This window comes from Gossypium hirsutum, chromosome A07, assembly GCF_007990345.1.
Source record: "Gossypium hirsutum isolate 1008001.06 chromosome A07, Gossypium_hirsutum_v2.1, whole genome shotgun sequence".
NCBI classification, from domain to species: Eukaryota; Viridiplantae; Streptophyta; class Magnoliopsida; order Malvales; family Malvaceae; genus Gossypium; species Gossypium hirsutum.
This window is the reverse complement of record NC_053430.1, coordinates 65,840,993-65,860,506: the sequence shown is the minus strand read 5'-3', so window position 1 is coordinate 65,860,506 and position 19,514 is coordinate 65,840,993. Positions and strand designations below refer to the sequence as shown.

At 35.5% G+C, this 19,514-nt stretch overlaps 1 non-coding gene across 1 annotated transcript; it reads right to left on the bottom strand.

The window, feature by feature from the left end:
- Positions 1-17,968: 17,968 nt before the first annotated feature.
- Positions 17,969-18,075, bottom strand: LOC121204121 (small nucleolar RNA R71). Its single transcript, XR_005899049.1, has one exon. It is a non-coding gene; the product is annotated as a small nucleolar RNA R71 (small nucleolar RNA).
- Positions 18,076-19,514: the final 1,439 nt, after the last annotated feature.

The following is a 19,514-nucleotide window of genomic DNA, read 5'->3' as shown; positions in this document are numbered from 1 at the left end:
CATCAAACGGCAAAAGCATCAAGTCCGCCGGAAAACAGGAACCTCGAATTTCCAGGGGACATTTCTTACACACTTTGTCGACAAGCACGTAACGACCCAAGGGATTTGACACCCGAATTACGAACTCAGTAGACTCAATAGGTAAAGTCTTACTGGATGCTAAGGTTTCACATATGTAAGAATGAGTAGAACCGGGGTCAATCAAAGCAATTACATTAGTATCAAAGAGAGTGAATGTACCGGTAATAACATCAGGCGAAGAAGCATCCTCGCGGGCACGTATAGCATAAGCTCTAGCTGGCGCACGGGCTTCGGATCTGGTTATATCATCTCTAGATCCTCTCTGACCACCACTAGCATTGCCCATATTTCCAGATGGTCTACCTCGAGCAGTGGTAGCACCCGGTCTCCCACTCTGATTTGCATTCTGTCCCGACAACCTCGGGCAATCTTTAATGAAGTGGTCAACTGATCCGCATTTGTAACAGGAGCGGTCAGGAAATCTACAACTCCCCGAATGCCATTTACCGCAATATCGGCATTTCGTCCTGTCTCGACGTTCATTCCCAACACTGGCGACCGAAGTGCCTCGTGTACCCACAGGGGGTCGATCACGATCTCGTCCAAAAAGGCCCGAAGTGCCTCTAAACTGGCCCGCATCATCTCGAAATCTCTTCGATGTCTGTTGAAGAGACCTTCCCGAGGATCTTTTACGAAACTCTCCAGTTCCCTCATCAACTCTTTGCTTTTCTTTTCTAAGCTCTTCGGCTTTACAAGCTCGTTCAACAAGTACCACGAACTCTCGTATTTCAAGAACGCCAACGAACATTTTTATATCTTCATTCAGCCCATCCTCGAAGCGTTTACACATAATAGCTTCGGACGAAACACATTCCCGAGCGTATTTGCTAAGTCTAACAAATTTTCGCTCGTAATCAGTAACCGACATGGAGCCTTGCTTAAGCTCAAGAAATTCCTTCCGTTTTTGATCAACAAATCTCTGACTGATATACTTTTTCCGAAACTCAGTTTGGAAAAACTCCCAAGTTACTTGCTCTCGGGGCACAATAGAAGTCAGAGTACTCCACCAATAGTAGGCAGAATCACGTAGCAAGGAGATAGCAAACTTTAGGCATTCATCGGGTGTACAAGATAGCTCATCGAGTACCCGGATAGTGTTGTCCAGCCAAAATTCAGCTTGCTCGGCATCATCGCTATCCATAGCCTTAAATTCAGTAGCCCCATGTTTTCGGATTCTGTCAACTGGGGGCTTATTTGACCTTATTTGGTCTGTTACCGGTGGTATTGTAGGTGCGGGGGTAGTATTTGTCGGGAATGGAGGTTGTGGAACAGCCATATTAGTTCGAATGTATTGGTTAAACCAATCATTCATCACGCTATAGAATGCTTGTCTAGCTTCATCATTCGGATTACTAGCATTAGGTTGAGAGTCCACCGGAACTGTCCCTTGTGCGGGAGCAGGCGCTACACTCTCAAGATCATCAGCTACCTCTCGGTCATGATCGGGATCCATTACTATAAATAAACACATTTACAATTGTCAGAAATCACCACACTATCAAGTAATCACATAAAATGGCATGTATAGCTAGACCCAAAACCTTACGGTAGTCCTAGAATCGACTAAACCGTAGCTCTGATACCAATAAAATGTAACACCCCGAACCCGAGACCGACACCGGAGTCGGACACGAGATGTTAACAAACTTTGAAAAATTTTCCAGACACTGCCCAGTCTGAGTACTAGTCGCTTCAAAAATCATATCTTGAGTTTCACAACTCGAAAATCTGTTTTGTGATTTTTCCCTGAAACTAGACTCATGTCCCCACCTATGTATTTTTTTCTAGAATTTTTGGTCGGGGCAATTAGTACAGTTTATTATTCAAAGTCTCCCATGTTACAGGGGTCGACTACGCTGACCTTTTCCCATTACGACTTGGATATCTCTCTGCACAGAGCTTCAATACTGATGCCGTTTGTTTCTATGGAAACTAGACTCAGAGAGGAATCCATACATATATGGTATGACCCCTAATTATCTCTGGTCAATTTATAGTGAATTTCCAAAGGCGGAACAGGGAATCCAGAAACTGTTCTGGCCCTGTTCCACAAGAACCCGAATATCTCTTACTGTACTGTTCCTATGATTGTTTCGTTACTTCCATATGAAAGTAGATTCATCAAGGTTCAATTACATAATTTATTCACTATTTAATTCCACTCCTACGAATTCTTGTGATTTTTCCAATCCACACCACTGCTGCTATCAGCTTCTGTTTTCAAAGTAAACCTTACCTAATTTGGGGTTTCATGGACCAACTAGGGCCTTGTCATACATAAGCCCACATATGATCATACTTAGCCATTCTAGTGGCTGATCATTTGCTCAACACTTCCATTCCAACTATAGTTACATCATGAAACCATCTATACATTCATAAACACGAATGGTCTAATGCCATACTCCACTTCTACAAGCCATTTTCGCATGGCTGTACACTTATACATTTCATAAAGTACTCGAAAAACAACAATGGGTAGTCCTATACATGCCATATCAAGATTCAACCAAAATAGTACCCAAAAGAGCCTTTGATAGTGTGGGCGACTTCGACTTCAAGATCCCGAGTCCGATAGCTGGAGAACCAAAAATCTATAAAACAGAGGAGCAGTGTAACAAGTAAGCAATTTATGCTTAGTAAGTTTGAGCAAGGAATTCCAGCATAAACAAAGAATAACACACATTTGGCTAAATGGAATATTTCATAATACGCAATTTACCGATATCAAACTTGCTTCACAACATTAACAACCCTTATGTACATACACAATAGACTAACTTAGCCGAAGGCCGGTAGCTCGTTTATCAACTGAGCGAACATTTACTTGTAAGGGCTCGATTAAATTTAACACATACGTAACATATCCCCATATTGGGATGTTTTTCGAGTATTCGCTGGAATTTTACAGCAAGCTCATTCATTACCAAATCACGTACCTTCGGGATTTAACCGGATATAGCTCCTCGTTCAAATGCCTTCGGGACATAGCCCGGTTTTAGTAACTCACACAATGCCTTCGGGACATAACCCGGATTTAACAACTCGCACGAATGCCTTCGGGACTTAACCCGGATTTAATAACTCGCACGAATGCCTTCGGGACTTAACCCGGATTTAGTATCTCGCACAAAGGCCTTCGGATCTTAGTCCGGATATATTCACTTAGCACAAAGCCTTCGGGACTTAGCCCGGACAGCATTCAATTAATCATGCACATCTAACAATAATTCATGGCACATTCATATTTCATTTTCATTTGCGAAACTCAAACACAAGGCACATATCGTCCTTGCACATTCGGCTCAATAGCCACACATAGAGCATGATTTAATCACATCGTAATTTAAGCTCTCTTACTCAAGAACTTACCTCGGGTGTTGTCGAACGATTCCGCTAGCTATTCAACCACTTTTTCCTTCCCTTTATCGGATTTATTTCCCCTTTGCTCTTGAGCTTAATCAAACAAATAAATTGATTTCATCATTTAGGCATCAAAAAGATGAACACAAGGCACTTAGCCCATATTTATACATTAGACATTAAAGTCTCATACATGCAAAAATCATGCATCAACACAACATATTAGCTAATTTCTTTCCCCTTGGCCGAATATGCATGTCTATTTTTGGGGTCGATTTCAACACTTAATACACACATATACACACTAGTAAAGCATCCTCCCCCTTTTCATCAATTTAACACATGCATTGCTCATTAACATGCAAAGTTACATTCGGCCTTAGCACACATCTTGCTAGCCGATTCTTCTCCATTTAGCAACCAATGCACATATGTGCTCACACAAAAATGCTAAAAAGGAGGTTCAAGAATCATCAAGCCATCATCACATGCATCATTAACAAGCTTCATATTTTGCATGCAATGGCATTAACACAACCTCCACCTAGGCCGAATCTTAACTCATCCTCATGCCTCATCACCACAACATCAAACATCAACCAAGAATGATGCATCCATGGTCAAGTGCCATTTCCATCACATAGCAAGATTTAGACCATGGGCTAGGTAGAACTCAAGCTAACAACTAAAACATGCATGCATCTCATGGAACATCATCAAACATACCTTAGCCTAGCTACATGCATGGCCGAATCTCTTCACCTTTCTTCTTCTTTCCTCCTTAAAATTTTTGGCCAAGGATGAACCAAAGGATGAGAAATTTTTTTTCTTTGTTTTTCTTTCTAATTTAGGCTAAAATGAAGGTGAGAAAGGATGAACACAAATTTTTCTCCTTTCTTCTCTTTAGCTCACGGCAATGGGGGGGGCAACCACACATTTTTTTTCTTTTGTTTCCATTTCTTTATTACCCATACTCCTTATTTTATTCTTCCATTAACAAAACATGTTTCATGACATGTTTTGCCCATCATTCCTTGTCATGGCCGGCCACTACTCATTAGGGGGGGAAATTTGACATGCAAGTCCCCCCTTTGTCCACATGCACTAATAGGTCCTCACACATTGACCTATCACATTTTAGAATTTTCTCACATAAGTCCTATTAACTAAATTCACATGAAATCAACCAAATTGAAGCTTGAAATTTTCACACATTCATAATTACATATTCTAGACAATAAGTATCACATTCAAACATTTTGGTGACTCGGTTTAGCGGTCCCGAAACCACTTCCCGACTAGGGTCAACTTTGGGCTGTCACAACCAATGCTTTCATCCAACACCAGGATTAAAAGACATTCCCATATAACAAGAATTTCTTCAGAAGATCAATAGCCATAGAAATATTTCTGAGAACGGGTAAACACATAGAACATCTCAAAAGAGACTGCTAAATCTGTCCAGTCATAACTGTCGCACTCAGATAGTTCACATTTCAATTCTCATTTCCCCAACTAGTTCTGTCGTCACAAATTTCATATTAAACCATTCACTAAAGAAGGCCAGTTCTGAATAAATTTCGATTTACACTTTTCTCGACCTTGCAACTGAGTAATTCGGTTTACCAAGGAGAATTCCTTTTCTAACTGGGACAGTGCATAACTCCAATAATCTTTACGTCAATCCGATACTTTACTGGCTCTGACTTTACTTATCAGCTCATTTTCAATCTCTGATCATACTTATAATTATTCTATCACTGAACTCTTTGGGTTCTCAACCGAAAACTTATTCAATACAAATCTCATGAAATTCCATTATAAGTACCACTTTGGTAAAGGGGAGGGGTTGTAGGACCTCTGACTCGACTTTCTTATACATACACATATGACACAACTCCCTTCATCATAGCAACATCATCAAAATCATGTCATTCATTCATGTTGGCTTACACCAATTTTTTTATTGTCCCATTTAGACAATATACTTATGCAGACATTCTATGTTTTCTAGATAGCTTTACTTATCCATTCATTTAATAAAATTAATTCATGCTCATGACATCATATAAGGCCAAACAAACATATATATTTGCATCACAATCACAACTTTCATTTCGTGCATCATCATGTACATATCATTACAATCATATAATTCAGTCCAACAATTTAACATAGATAAGTTCATTTCATTATAATCCTTTATCTCATAAAAAATTGTATATCATTAACATTAATCAACATTCAACGTCCAATCAAGACAAGGACATTTTCATTCGTATCATGATATTATGACCTTTATTCATACCTCTACTACTTTCTATTTATTCCGTTCATCTTATCAACGAAGCCACATACACTACATCGTATGAGCATTAAGCAAATATGGATATTTATCACAACATGAACTTTCATCTCACATATTATCACATATGTATCATAAACTTTTATTCATACTTTTCTGAACCGAGACTTATCATAATCATAACTTTACTCAAATACCTTCGCATAACATTGAACATGGTCAGCGCAGCTCGGTTGGAGAGTACCCTGTCTAAATAAGACGGTACTCATACACGTCGGAAGACATCACACTATCACAGATCAGTGGCATGTATAGCTAAACTTTTACACATGCTAGGTTAGTCCAAGAACTGACTAAACCTACTCTGATACCACTAAATGTAACGCCCCCATGCTTGAAACCGTCGCCGGAGTCGAGCTTGAGGAGTTACCGAACATAATTTATCAAATTAAGAACTTCAAATCTTTTGTTTCTACATTCACAGCTTTCTAGCTACTCGCGTCACAATTACAAGAAAAATCATATCTCGAGTTACGAAACTCGAAATCAAGATCTGTAAATTTTCCCTAAATATAGACTCATATATCTATTTACTAATTGTTTTCTAGAATTTTTGGTTGGGCCAACTGGTACAGTTTATTAGTTAAATTCTCCCCTGTTTCAGGGTTTGACTGCTCTGACATCTATGTATTACGAATCAGATATCTCTCTATACAGAATTTCAATGACTACTAGGTTTGTTTCTCTTAAAACTATACTCAATAAGGAATCTGTACATTTAAAGAATGACTTCTAATTACTTCTTTAGAATTTATTATGAATTTTTAAAGTCAGAACAGAGGATCCAGAAATCACTCTGGCCCTGTTTCACAAGGTTTCAAATATCTCATAAAGTATAATTTATATGCCTGTTTTTTTATTCATATGAAAATAGACTCATTAAGATTCAATTTCATAACTTTATCATCATTTAATTCCATTTATACTATTTTTAGTGATTTTTCAAATTCATGTCATTGCTGCAGCAATATTCTGTTTTAAGGCAAATTTCATCTTTTCATGAGTTGTTATGAACTAGATAACCTATTAAACTTCCATGATTTCAAACATGATCTAAATTTAACCATCACCATGACTTATCAATATCAAACATTTTCTCAACCAATCATGGCCATATCATAAAATTATTTACACAAAATAAATATATTGCTGTACATGCCATACTTAAGTTTTACAAGCCATTTACCCAGATGAAAGTCCTTTGGATAGTGTGATCGAACCTTCGACCCGTCCCGATTCCCGAGATGGCTTGTTCAAAACTGCAGTAAATAAACAGGAGGGAGTAAGCATAAATGCTTAGTAAGTTCATATGTAAATAACAAGTAACATAACAATACAAATATACCAAACAACTTTAGCATGGTATCACCAAAACATATATCATATTTCTAAACATCATTCATCATCTTACTACCTTATCGTTGTTGTATCTATTATCAACCCGAGGGTTAAGAACATACCTATCCAAAGTGTCCATTTCACAACACTTACCAAAACGTCACTTGCATCTTAAGTGTTCTTTCATTTCACTAGAAATTGGATACACGGATAATTTGCACATAAGTGCCTCATATGTAATCAAGAAATCATGTAACCCGCCCCTAAGTGAACTCGGACTCAACTCAACGAGCTCAGGCGTTCATATCCATAAGTGAACTCGGACTCAACTCAACGAGTTCGGATGCCTAGTTACATTTCACGAACTCGAACTCAACTCAACGAGTTCGGACATTCGCATCCATAAGTGAACTCGGACTCAACTCAACGAGTTCGGATGCTCAACCATCCTAGTGACATGTCACTTGTATCCTAATCTATTCCTAAGGTTCAAACGGGCTTCTTTCCTCGATCTCACATTGCCGTCTTGCATGTAATATCAAAACCGATACTCGATAGCAATTCATATTTATCAAGTAGTAAACATAATTTGCATATTACTCAACATTAACCACAAAGCATAATATTTCACGATAAAAAAATCAGCATATCATATAATTAACATCAATAACTTAAAAATAACAATTATGCTACATTATTTACACATGAACTTACCTCGTATGCGAAAATGGCTACTTTTACCATTTCGTCCACAACTTGGTATTTTTCCATTTTAGCCCGAATTTCAGTTTTCCTTGCTCTATCATTTAAAATATAGTCTAATTAGGACTCACATTATTCAAATTGACCCAAAATCATATTTTGGCAAAATTACAATTTTGCCCCTAAACTTTTGCATATTTACACTTTTGACCCAAAGCTCGTAAATTAAACTTCAGCCTATTTTCTTATGTTTTATGATATTCTGATCATTTTTCCCTTCTATGGAAACATCAAATTCTCACTCTAACATGTACTTATGACTATTAGGTATTTTACCGATTAAGCCCTTTTGCTAGTTTTCGCTTAAAACCGAGTAGCACAAGTTGTCTAACATAATTTAAAACCTCATATTCTATCATAAAACACCAAAATACACAAATTTCACCTATGGGTATTTTTCCAAATATGAACCCTAGGTTGAATTATTGCTAGCATAAGCTTAATCGAGCTACCGGGACTCCAAAAACGTAAAAATCATTAAAAACGAGGCTAGAACGGACTTACAATCGAGCTTGGAAGCTTGAAAAACCCTAGCCATGGTTTCTCCTTGCTATATTCAGCCATGGGGTTGAAGATGAGCAAAATTGGCTTTTAATTTTGTATTTTAATTCATTTTACCCCTAAATGACCAAAATGCCCTTACTACTAAACTTTCCAAAAATTCCATCCATGTCCAATTTTTGTCCATAGACTTAGAAATTGGTAAAATTTCTATTTAAGACCTCCTAATTAATATTTCAAAACAATTTCATACTAGAAACTTCTAGAATGCAAGTTTTACAAATTATTCGATTTAGTCCCTAATTTCAATTTAAGCACTTTATGCATAAAATTTCTTCACGAAATTTTCACACAATCATGCAATCATATCATAGACCTCAAAATAATCATAAAATAATTATTTCTATCTCGGATTTTGTGGTCAAGAAACCACTATTCCGACTAGGCCCAGAATCAGGATATTACACATTCCAATGATATCATCAACTTAATTAAACCAAGCTAAATTATAGTATCATAATACATTAGATCCAAATTTATGAAGTTAATATTATATATATACTTATATATACATTCATTCTCAAATAATCACCTTGGCCGAATGCTCATGTACCGAAATTATCAATATTATCATTTAACTTCCACAGCCAAATAGTCATTGTAACCTAGTTCACATACTTATAAAAATATAAGCTCATGTGTTACAACATAGTTTCATATTCATATATTAGATATGAAACCGAACACATATAATCATGCATGCATATAATTAAGTTTCATTTCAATAATAATCCTAAGGCCGAATACACTTGCCTTATTTTAAGTAAACATCAAGCCAATTTGTACCTTTCATTTAGCTCATCATACACATTCGGACACAACTTATCTTTGCCCGATGAACCATTCAGAATTGGATAGGACACTCAGATAATCACACAAGTCGTACAATGCCAACGTCCCAAAATGTGGTCTTACATGTTGTCACATATCGATGCCACTGTCCCAGACAGGGTCTTACTCGTAAACACATATCAAAATCACATATCGATGCCATGGTCTTACTCCCACACATATATCAGAATCCTATGTCGTGACATATGTATCCTAGGTATTCCTAAGGTTCATACGGGGCTTTCGGACGTCGTAACTTGATCGAAATGAATGCTTGAACATGGTTGCCAAGTTTATACACATTCGGCAATAGCATATATAAATTCATATTTTGCAAACAAGCATTTATATTTAGCATTTAACTACAATTAGATACATCTATTTGCTTATAAACATACCTCGGACGTTATAAAACGGAACATGGCAGCTAGTTGACAACTTTCGTTCCCCTGATCCAAATCTGATTTCTTTGGTTCTTGATTTAGTCCAAAAACACATAAATAGGAAAATTACCATTTTACCCCTAACATTTACATTTTTTACAATTTAGCCCCTATTGTACAAAACACAAAATATACAAAATTTCAAGATACCCATGTTTGGTCAAATATTCCTAGTGTCTATACAAGTCCATATATTTCATTTATTTCACATTTTAGTCCCTCAAATTATTATTTTTGCAATTTAGTCCTAATTACTCAAAATCATCAAAAACTCCAATACAAAATATATTAATCTAAAAATATCTTTCATATTTCATCATCAAACAACAAAAATCACAAGCTCTCAACAATAGCATAACTCAAAATATTCACCAAAATAAAAAATCCAAGCATGGGTTTTGTAGTACTCGAAGCAACGATCTCAAAAAGTAGAAATTATCAAAAACCAAGCTAAAACTCACCTTGAATCAAGTTAGAGAATAGCCGAACCCTAAAACCCTTTTATTTTCTTTTTCTTTTATTTTGTATTCGGCAAGAACAATATGAACACCTAATGGCTTTATTATTTTATGTTTTATGTTGTATTATAACATATATTAACTTAATGTTTAATTTACTTATATACCCTTAATGATATAATATAAAAACCATATAATATGTGTCTTATACCGTCCCACCAATGTACTAATGGGATATTTACAACATAAATGCCCCAACTTAGAAAGCCACTGATAATTTGCCCTTATGCTTTAAACTATCAAGTTTTCAATTTACGCAATTAAGTCCTTTTATTTAATCGGACGCTAAAACGATAAAATTAAATCACGAAAATTTCACAGATATAAATTCACACAAACTAAAAATAGAAAATAATTTTTAAATATTTTTCTGACTCAGATTCGTGGTCTCGAAACCACCGTTCCAATTAGGGTCTAAATCGGGCTGTTATAACTCTCCCCCCTCAGTTACGGTCATACGACCCTCTTTCAGTTCTAAAAACTCTTTATGCTTTTGATCTAGAAATTGTTGACTGATGTATTTCTTCTGGTACTCAATCTAAAAGAATCCCATGTGACTCTCTCCCTCGGCACCACTAATACTAACGTATTCCACCATTGATATGCGGTATCTCTCAAAAGTGATATGGCACACTTTAAACATTCATCTGATGTACAAGAAAGTTCATTAAACACTCGAATCGTATTTTCAAGCCAAAAATCGGCTCTCTTAGGATCATCGTCAACATTAACTCTGAATTCTTCAGCCCGTGTTTATGGATCTTATCAACTGGAGGCTTATTCAATCTTAAAAGCTCGACTCCTTGAGGAGCTACAATAGCCAGTTGGGAATTAGGAGCGGTGGAGGTTGTTGAGCAGTCGAGTTCGTCCGAATATAATGCGTGAACCATTCGTTCAACATTTGGAAGAAGGCTTCTCTAGCCTCTCCTCCTTGGCTACCTCATATGGGTCTAGAATCAGAAGGTGCTATCCTTAAGTGGGAGCTGGCGCATTACTTTCAACCTCATCAGGTATCTCTCGATCAGGATCCATTTACTATATGAAAACACATTTTAAAATGTCAGGAGTCATCACACTATTCACATGCCCATGTGTGAGCCTGTGCGGAGCATACTGGCTTAATTTCAAAATCAACACCAGGGGACACACAGCTATGTACTTGACTGTGTGTCATATACGGCTGAGACCCACGCCCGTGTCTTCGCCCGTATGGACAAAAATAAGCTATTTACCAAGCCATTTTGCCACCCAAATTTTGCATGTACCTACACTAACCCAATGGCACAAGTTCAAAACTTATATGGGCATCCAAATCAACCACAACCAAGACTAAAATATACTAAATACCAATTACTTCAAACATCAATATGACCAAACTTAAATATGCACTATTTGACCTAATTTCACAAGTATACTAATATCCATAATTCAACCATTTGAACACTTATAATATCTATAGCCATCAAGCATCATCCAACCATCAAACACTTCATAACACAAGGCATAAACACATACATATATACATAATTCAACATGCCGAAATAGACGAAAATATGTCATCACTCATGGCTATTCATATAACCCAAAACATATAGATTTACAAGCCAATTAATTTGACCAAATTCATTATCAAGTCATAACCAAAATGACCAAAGTCCCTATACATGCCATATACTTAAATTACTAAAGTTCATAGATAGCAAGAGATAAATAGATAGGGTGACGATGTCTCCGACGATACCTAAATTTGAGCTAGCTTTCAAATCACTATAAAACATAGATAAATAAATGTAACTATACCATGGCTCATAAAAAATCAATGTAACTTATCTCTGAAGTACTAATATCATGGCCCGAAGCCAAATCAGCCGATATGCATGGCCCGAAGCCAAATCGGTATAACTCACACCCGAAGTGCTATATAATGGCCCGAAGCCAACTCAATGTATCCCTTAATGACATGTCACTAGCATCCTAAACTATTCCTAAGGTTCAACTAGGATTTTGAATGTCGAATTGTCATCGAATCACTATCGTTCATATCCACAATCTTGTATTCACAATTTATGCAATATCAAAGCATATAAAATACATTTGTATTGAAATTCATCACATTCAAAATTACCTTGAATTTGAAAGCGACGAAATAAGTCGATTAGTCGATAACTTTTATTTTTCCCCGATCTAGATCCGAATTCTACTTTTCTTGATCTAAATATATTAAAAATCAACTTATTTAATCATTTCTCTATTCAATTTAATCCAAAACACACATTAGGGTTATCTTACACATTTGCCCCTAAACTTTCACATTTTTACAATTTAGTCCATATTACACAAAATCACAAATTCATGCAAATTTCAAGACACCCATGCTTAGCCGAATTACTAATATGCCCCTAGCAACCCATATTTATCATTTATTTCACATTTTAACCACAAAGTTTCAACATTTCTCAATTTAATCTGTATTTTGCATTTTTACTAAAAATCGCTTAAAAAAACTTGTATATCTATCAACAAGCATTCATAATCTATCAAGAAACTTCAAAATTCACATGTATTCATCAATGGTATCATTCAAAATCTTTAACAGTTTTGCAAAATAGTCTTTGGGCTAGCTAGTACTAGTTGCAACGATCACAAAAACATAGAAATCATTAAAAACCAAGCAAAAATGGACTTACGATTAAGCTAAGAGTTGGTAGAATGCTCCAATCCCTAAGAATGGCTTTCTCCTTTGTTAAATTCAACTATTAGCAAGAACATGGACAAAAATTATGAATTTTGTTTTGTTTTAATTAACCTTATTAACTAATGTACTTATTTAACCTTTAAAACATTTAATAATTGCACCAATTTCCATGCCACTATCATCCACTAACACTCAAGTGGGTTAATTACCACTTAAAGACCTTTACTTTAAGGTTCTATAGCTATTAGACACCTTCAGCTAATAGAACATCACTTTTGCACTTTGTGATTTGTCCTTTTTACCGAATTAAGCATTCAAATGATAAAATTACTTCACGAAACTTTCACACATACATGCTATCATGTTGTAAAAACTTAAAATAATATTAATCTTGGATTTTTGGTTCTGAAACCATTATTCTGATTTGACTAAAAACGGGTTGTTACAAGGTTGATAATTTGACCTAGTAAAAGATGTGCTAAAAGATAGACATGTCTGCTAAATTATTGGACTAGGAAACCATCCAAAAAAAGGCCCAGTTTTGGCACAAGTAGATGGTTTCCCAAAAGCAAGCTTTGGGGTATTTGATTGGATATTCTTACAGTTAGAAAATATCATAAATCAGGCCAACAACTTTATTGTTGAAACCAGCCACCCTATGGCTATTAATAACCTTGGTTTGAATTCAAAATGAGGAGACTAAGTCATCCCCTTTTCCATGAATTGTTGCCGGACATATGGGAGAGAAAAGGAAGGAATTTAAATTCTATATTTAGCAAACTCTACCTGTAACAGCTCATTTTTCAGTGAAATCAGAACAATGGTTTTGGGACCACAAATCTGACCGAAAATAAAATATATTTTTATTTTATTATATGGTTCATATTATGATAGACATGTCGTGTGAAAATTTTGATACGAAAATTTTATCGGTTAGGTGTTTAATTACGAGAAGGACTAAATTGCATAAAATGCAAAAGTTGAATTCTAGTAGCTATAAGGATTAGATAGCTATGGAATTCAAAACTAGAGGTCCTTATATGGTAATTAGACCATTAAAGAAAAGTATGTAGTGGAAAAACTAGAAAAGAGTAGGGACTAAATTGGAAATCACAAAAAATTAAAAGATGATAATTAATTAAAAAGAAATTATCATCTTATTTTCATATCTTCTTCCCCAAAATTTCTATGGAAACCCTAGGAGAGAGGAAGAAAACTTTCCAAGCTTAAAAAGGTATGAAATCAAGTCCCGTTTTTAGTAATTTTTATATTTTTGGAATCAATATAGTCTAATCTATCTATTTGGAGGATTAATTTGAAAATTTATCAAGGTATGAAATTTGGGTCATGGACAAATATGTTGAAAATTAGAAATTTATGGTATAAAATGAAAGGTTGTTGATAGATAAACAACTTTTACAAAGTGATTTTTGATGAAAACATGATTTAGGGACTAAAATGTAAAGTTGTGAAATTTGATGAAAATTTTTGAATTTTTATGAATACATGTGCTGTAAATTTTGTAATGGAATTTTGGTTAGGCTTGGAAAAGGGAGTAAATTGCACAAGTTTCATTTTTTGAGCATAGGGACGAAATTGGAATTTATGAAAAGTTAGGGCAAAATGGTAATTTTGCCTAAAATGTAAATTGAGTCCAAATGAGTATGAAATATGAGAAATTGATGATTAAAGCTATTTATATAGATTCGAACAACACAAATTCGAGGTTAGATCGAGGAAAAGAAAAGGTTTCGAAGTAGTAGATTACTTACGCGAACAAGTGTCAAGGTAAGTTCGTGTAACTTAATCGAACATGTAAATATGATTAACCAAATGTTGTGTTTGTATGTAATATGACTTATATGGATGTGAATTATTTGATTGCTATAATGAAAAATTGAATGCGTGCTTGTAATGGTGGAAAGAGGGTTAAGTTTCGATTGAATATTGAATTCCGATGAATATATGTGCTTTCCCGAAATTGATGAGGTCCTACATTTGTTGTTAATAGATTTAGCTCGGATGAGTAATTCTATTGACCTCATTATATAAAGGATTTAGCCCGAATGGGTAATCCTGATATAATACCTCTCAAGTATACGTTACGATTAGGGCTTAGCCTGGACTGGTAATCCTAATTGAGCTCTTTCGAGTATATACTATATAAAGGATTTAGCCTGGATTGGTAATCCTATTATATGATATGTGGCTCAAGAGTGTGTTACTTGGTTAAGTGCCCTAATGGGTACTCTTGAAAAGAATTGACGGGCTATTGAATCGTACACCTCAAGTGTACTACTTGAGCATCCATCGGAAATTTCAATAATTCAGTGGACACAACTCTTGACATAGTATGAAAATTATGAGAGGAAATGATAATGACTTGAAAGAATATTCTATGATGAGTTCATCTATGTTTACTTGATTGATATGAGGATTTTGGTGACTAACATGTTTGATTGAATGCATGTGTTTAGGAAATTTTGCTAATGGATGGAAAACATGATATTGTATGCTTAGATTTAATAAACAGGATTAGTAAGTTTATTTTTCGTTATACGAACTTACTAAGCATGTAATGCTTACTCCTTTTTATTTTTCCCTGTTTATAGTGCTCGAAAGCTTGCGAAGGTTTGAGATAATTGGAGCGTCACACTATCTACTAGCTATTTCGAATATTTATAGCAAAATCATTTTGGTATAATGGCATGTATAGGCTAACTTTGCCATAGATGACTTAATTATGTGGTTTGTAATCTAGCCATTGGAATGGCTAGTAATGGTTGTTTTGATATACTTGTAATGTCATACTATGTTAGTTACACACATGTTAATGGTTGTTCAAATTATGCCTAACATATGAAATATACCAAGGTAAGATTATAAACATGTATGCATGCAATGATATGCCTTTTTGAATGATGAAATTTACTTAATTTGAATGCTTGAATTGGTTGGTATTGGATATGGGTTTTAAGTGCAGCCCTTTGGTTTGATTTTGGGGTGAGAAATGAAGCTAGAAATGGCTTTATTTTGTCTACACGGGAACGCACGGGCATGTGTCTAGATCGTGTGTCCCCTGCACCTTAATTTTGAGAAACAGAGTGCTCAGAATTGAGCACAAGGGAAGAGACACAGGCGTGTTTCTCAGCCATGTGTGCTACACGTCCTAGAACACGGACGTGTGTCTTGGCCATGTGAAACCTGCACCTAATTTTGAAATGAATTAATTAACCACACGACCTAGTACACGGGCGTGTGGCATGGCCGTGTGCACAAGTTAGAGAGTTACATTAGGTCGAACACGGCCTGTAGCATGGGCGTGTCCCTTGGTCACACGGGTGTGTGAGCCCTATAACTTAGAAATTTTTTAAAAATTTGTAAAAAATTCTTAGAGTTCCTGATTAAGTCCTGACTCGATTCTAATACTCGTATTGGGCCTCGAGGGTCCAATTAAAGGATGTTTTGAATGATCTTGGTTAATGAATAGCAAATTACATAAATTATTTGAAAGATGTTTTGAAAGTTTCGATAATGCTCTGAAACCCTATTCTGACGACAGATACGGGTTAGGGGCGTTACTCTACCCCTTACCTTCACCTATAAATACCATGCATCCCTTCATTCATACATCATCCTTAAACACTCTTTCCTCATTTATTCTCTCATCTATCATTCTCTCTCCCATTTCCCTTTTCCTAACTAAATAACGACTAGTAGACACATAATTGAAAAGTTCTATGCTCAATTTAGATCCATAAACCCGACTAAGTTGAGGTTCATAATATCTTTAGTTAACTCTATTATCTTGCATAGTTTTTAGGTTTATGTAATTAAACTATTGCAAACGTATATGTCTCTGTGACCTTACATAAATGCTAAGAAACCCTTAGTCTAATATGATCAGTAAAATGCATATTCACTAAGTAAAAGATCTGAGAAGACTTACTTTGATTTCCAAACTCATGAAAGATCGAGTTGCCATGGAAGTATTTCCGAACATTGTTAAACATGATAAAGTAAATTGAATTGATTAATATAATTGTCCTAGCCCATTTAATGTTGATTGTTTTTGTCTCTAAAGTCATTCATTCATACATTTAGATAATTTGCATTTAGATTAAAATTGCATCAGAGATCACTCTTTGCATCTAGAAAATATAATCATCACAATCCAAAATTATTGAGTTTTTTTATATCAAATTGTGATTTATAATTTTTCTATTAATCAATTAACATACATAGTCCTTGTGGAGATAATAACTCATTTTTACTTACTTATTACTTGAACGACTGTGTACACTTACACACATTCCTCGTTACAAATTTTTAGCGTCGTTGCCGGGGACTGTTGCCTTAATCATTTTTTTGTGAAATTATTTTTACAGTTTGGTTTTTATTTTTATTTGTTTTTGTAACTTTACTAATTTATTTTTTATTCTTTATTCTTTATTTATTTTTAGGTGTTTTATGAGAATAGATCGAATCATTGATCTAGTACTTGTGGACCCAAAAATTGAGCGGACATGCAAGATCTTCTCAATGACAAGATGAGTTGGACCTTGGAAATCAAAACAATAGACAAGGTTATGGAGTCAATCAAGTGCACAACCCAATCCTTATTGCTGATGATAGGGATTGTGCCTTCAGACAATACGTTTTGTCACTTTTCAATGAGTTAAATTCGGGAATTAGAAGGTTGGATATCGAGGCACCCCAATTCGAGTTGAAACCAGTGATGTTTCAAATGCTCCAAATGGTGGGCCATTTCAGTGGTATGCCCACAGAAGATCTACACTTACACCTTCATTTGTTCATGAAGGTGAGTGATTCATTCAAGATAGCTGGTGTGACTGAAGATGCACTAAGGTTAAAACTATTTCCGTACTCATTGCGAGATCGAGCACGAGCATGAGCATGGCTGTATTCATTACCACCAAGTTCAATATCTACTTGGCAAGAATTAGCAAAAAGGTTTTTGGTAAAGTATTTTCCACCGAGCAAAAATGCAAAGTTGTGCAATGAGATAACTATTTTCCAACAATTGGATGACGAGACCTTGTAGGAGGCGTGGGAAAGATTCAAGGAATTACTTTGTAAATGTCCGCATCATGGGATTCCTCATTGTATCCAATTGGAGATGTTTCATAACAATATCAATTCACACATAAGATTAATAGTAGATGCTTCTACGAACGATGCGATTTTTTCTAAGTCTTATAACGAGGCTTATGAGATCATCGAGAGGATCACTAGAAATAAATACCAATGGCTGACAATTGGAGTTGTTTAAGAAAAACATGTAGCTGGAGTGCATGAAGTGGACGCACTAACCTCCCTCTCTGCTCAAGTATCTTCTATTTTCTCAATGTTAAAACAGTTTACCACTAATGGTTTGAACAGTTTTGCAGCTCAATCACCAAGCATGTGTGTATTATGGTGATGGTCATTCTTTCGAGAATTTCCCTTCAAACCTCGAGTCAGAATGTTATAACAAAAGTGTACAAGGACCACAGGCCAACTTCTACAATCCATCGTGGCAGCATCATCTAAATTTTTCCTGGAGTAACAAAGAAAATGGACCGAAAAATAATTAGATGCAGCATAAACCCAATCAAACCCAAGGGTTTAACCAACAAGCCCCAAAACCACCTCAAGTTGAGTCATCAAATAGTTTGGGGGACTTGTTGATGGCATACATGGTGAAAAATGATGCCTTAGTCCAAAGTCAAGCAGCAATGTTGAAAAATATGGAGATCCAGATGGGTTAGTTAGATACTGAGCTTCGTAGTGACCACAAGGAGCCTTCCTGAGCGATATAGAAAAATTTGAGAAATTTTGGTAAGGAGTAGTGGAAAGTGGTTGCATTATGAAGTGGTAAGATTATGGAACCCAAGGAGGTTGTGGTTGAAAACAAGCCTAATGAATAGGAGGAAAGTCAACCAATAGTTGAAGTTCCTACAAAAGAAAAGTCGGATACTAAAAAATCGGATGAGGTAAACCCTAAACTAGTGAATTTTGAACTAAACTAGTGAATTTTGAAAAACTAACACACTCTTTTGCATATTTGCCTCCTCATAAAAGTTGTCTTTATCAACCTAGAGTTCCATATCCTCAAAGACTTTAACAGAATAAGCAGAAACAAGAGGTGCAATTCAAAAAGTTCTTGGATGTTTTAAAGCAACTGTATATCAACATTCCATTGGTAGAAGCTTTAGAATAGATGCCCAATTATGTGAAATTTCTAAAAGATATTCTGTCCAAAAAGAAAAGAATTAGTGAGTATGAGACTATTGCTTTGGCGAAAGAGTGCAGTGCATTCTTATAGAATAAGTTACCTTCAAAATTGAAAGACCCTAGAAGCTTTACGATACCTTGTAACATCAGTGAATCATATTGTAGAAAGACTTTATGCGACTTATGAGCAAGCATCCACTTGATGCCCAAATCTATTTTCGAGATATTTGGAATAGGTGAAGTATGACCTAATACGGTGACACTTCAACTAGCAGATCGGTCATTAGAATATCTCGAAGAAAAGATCGAGGATGTTTTGG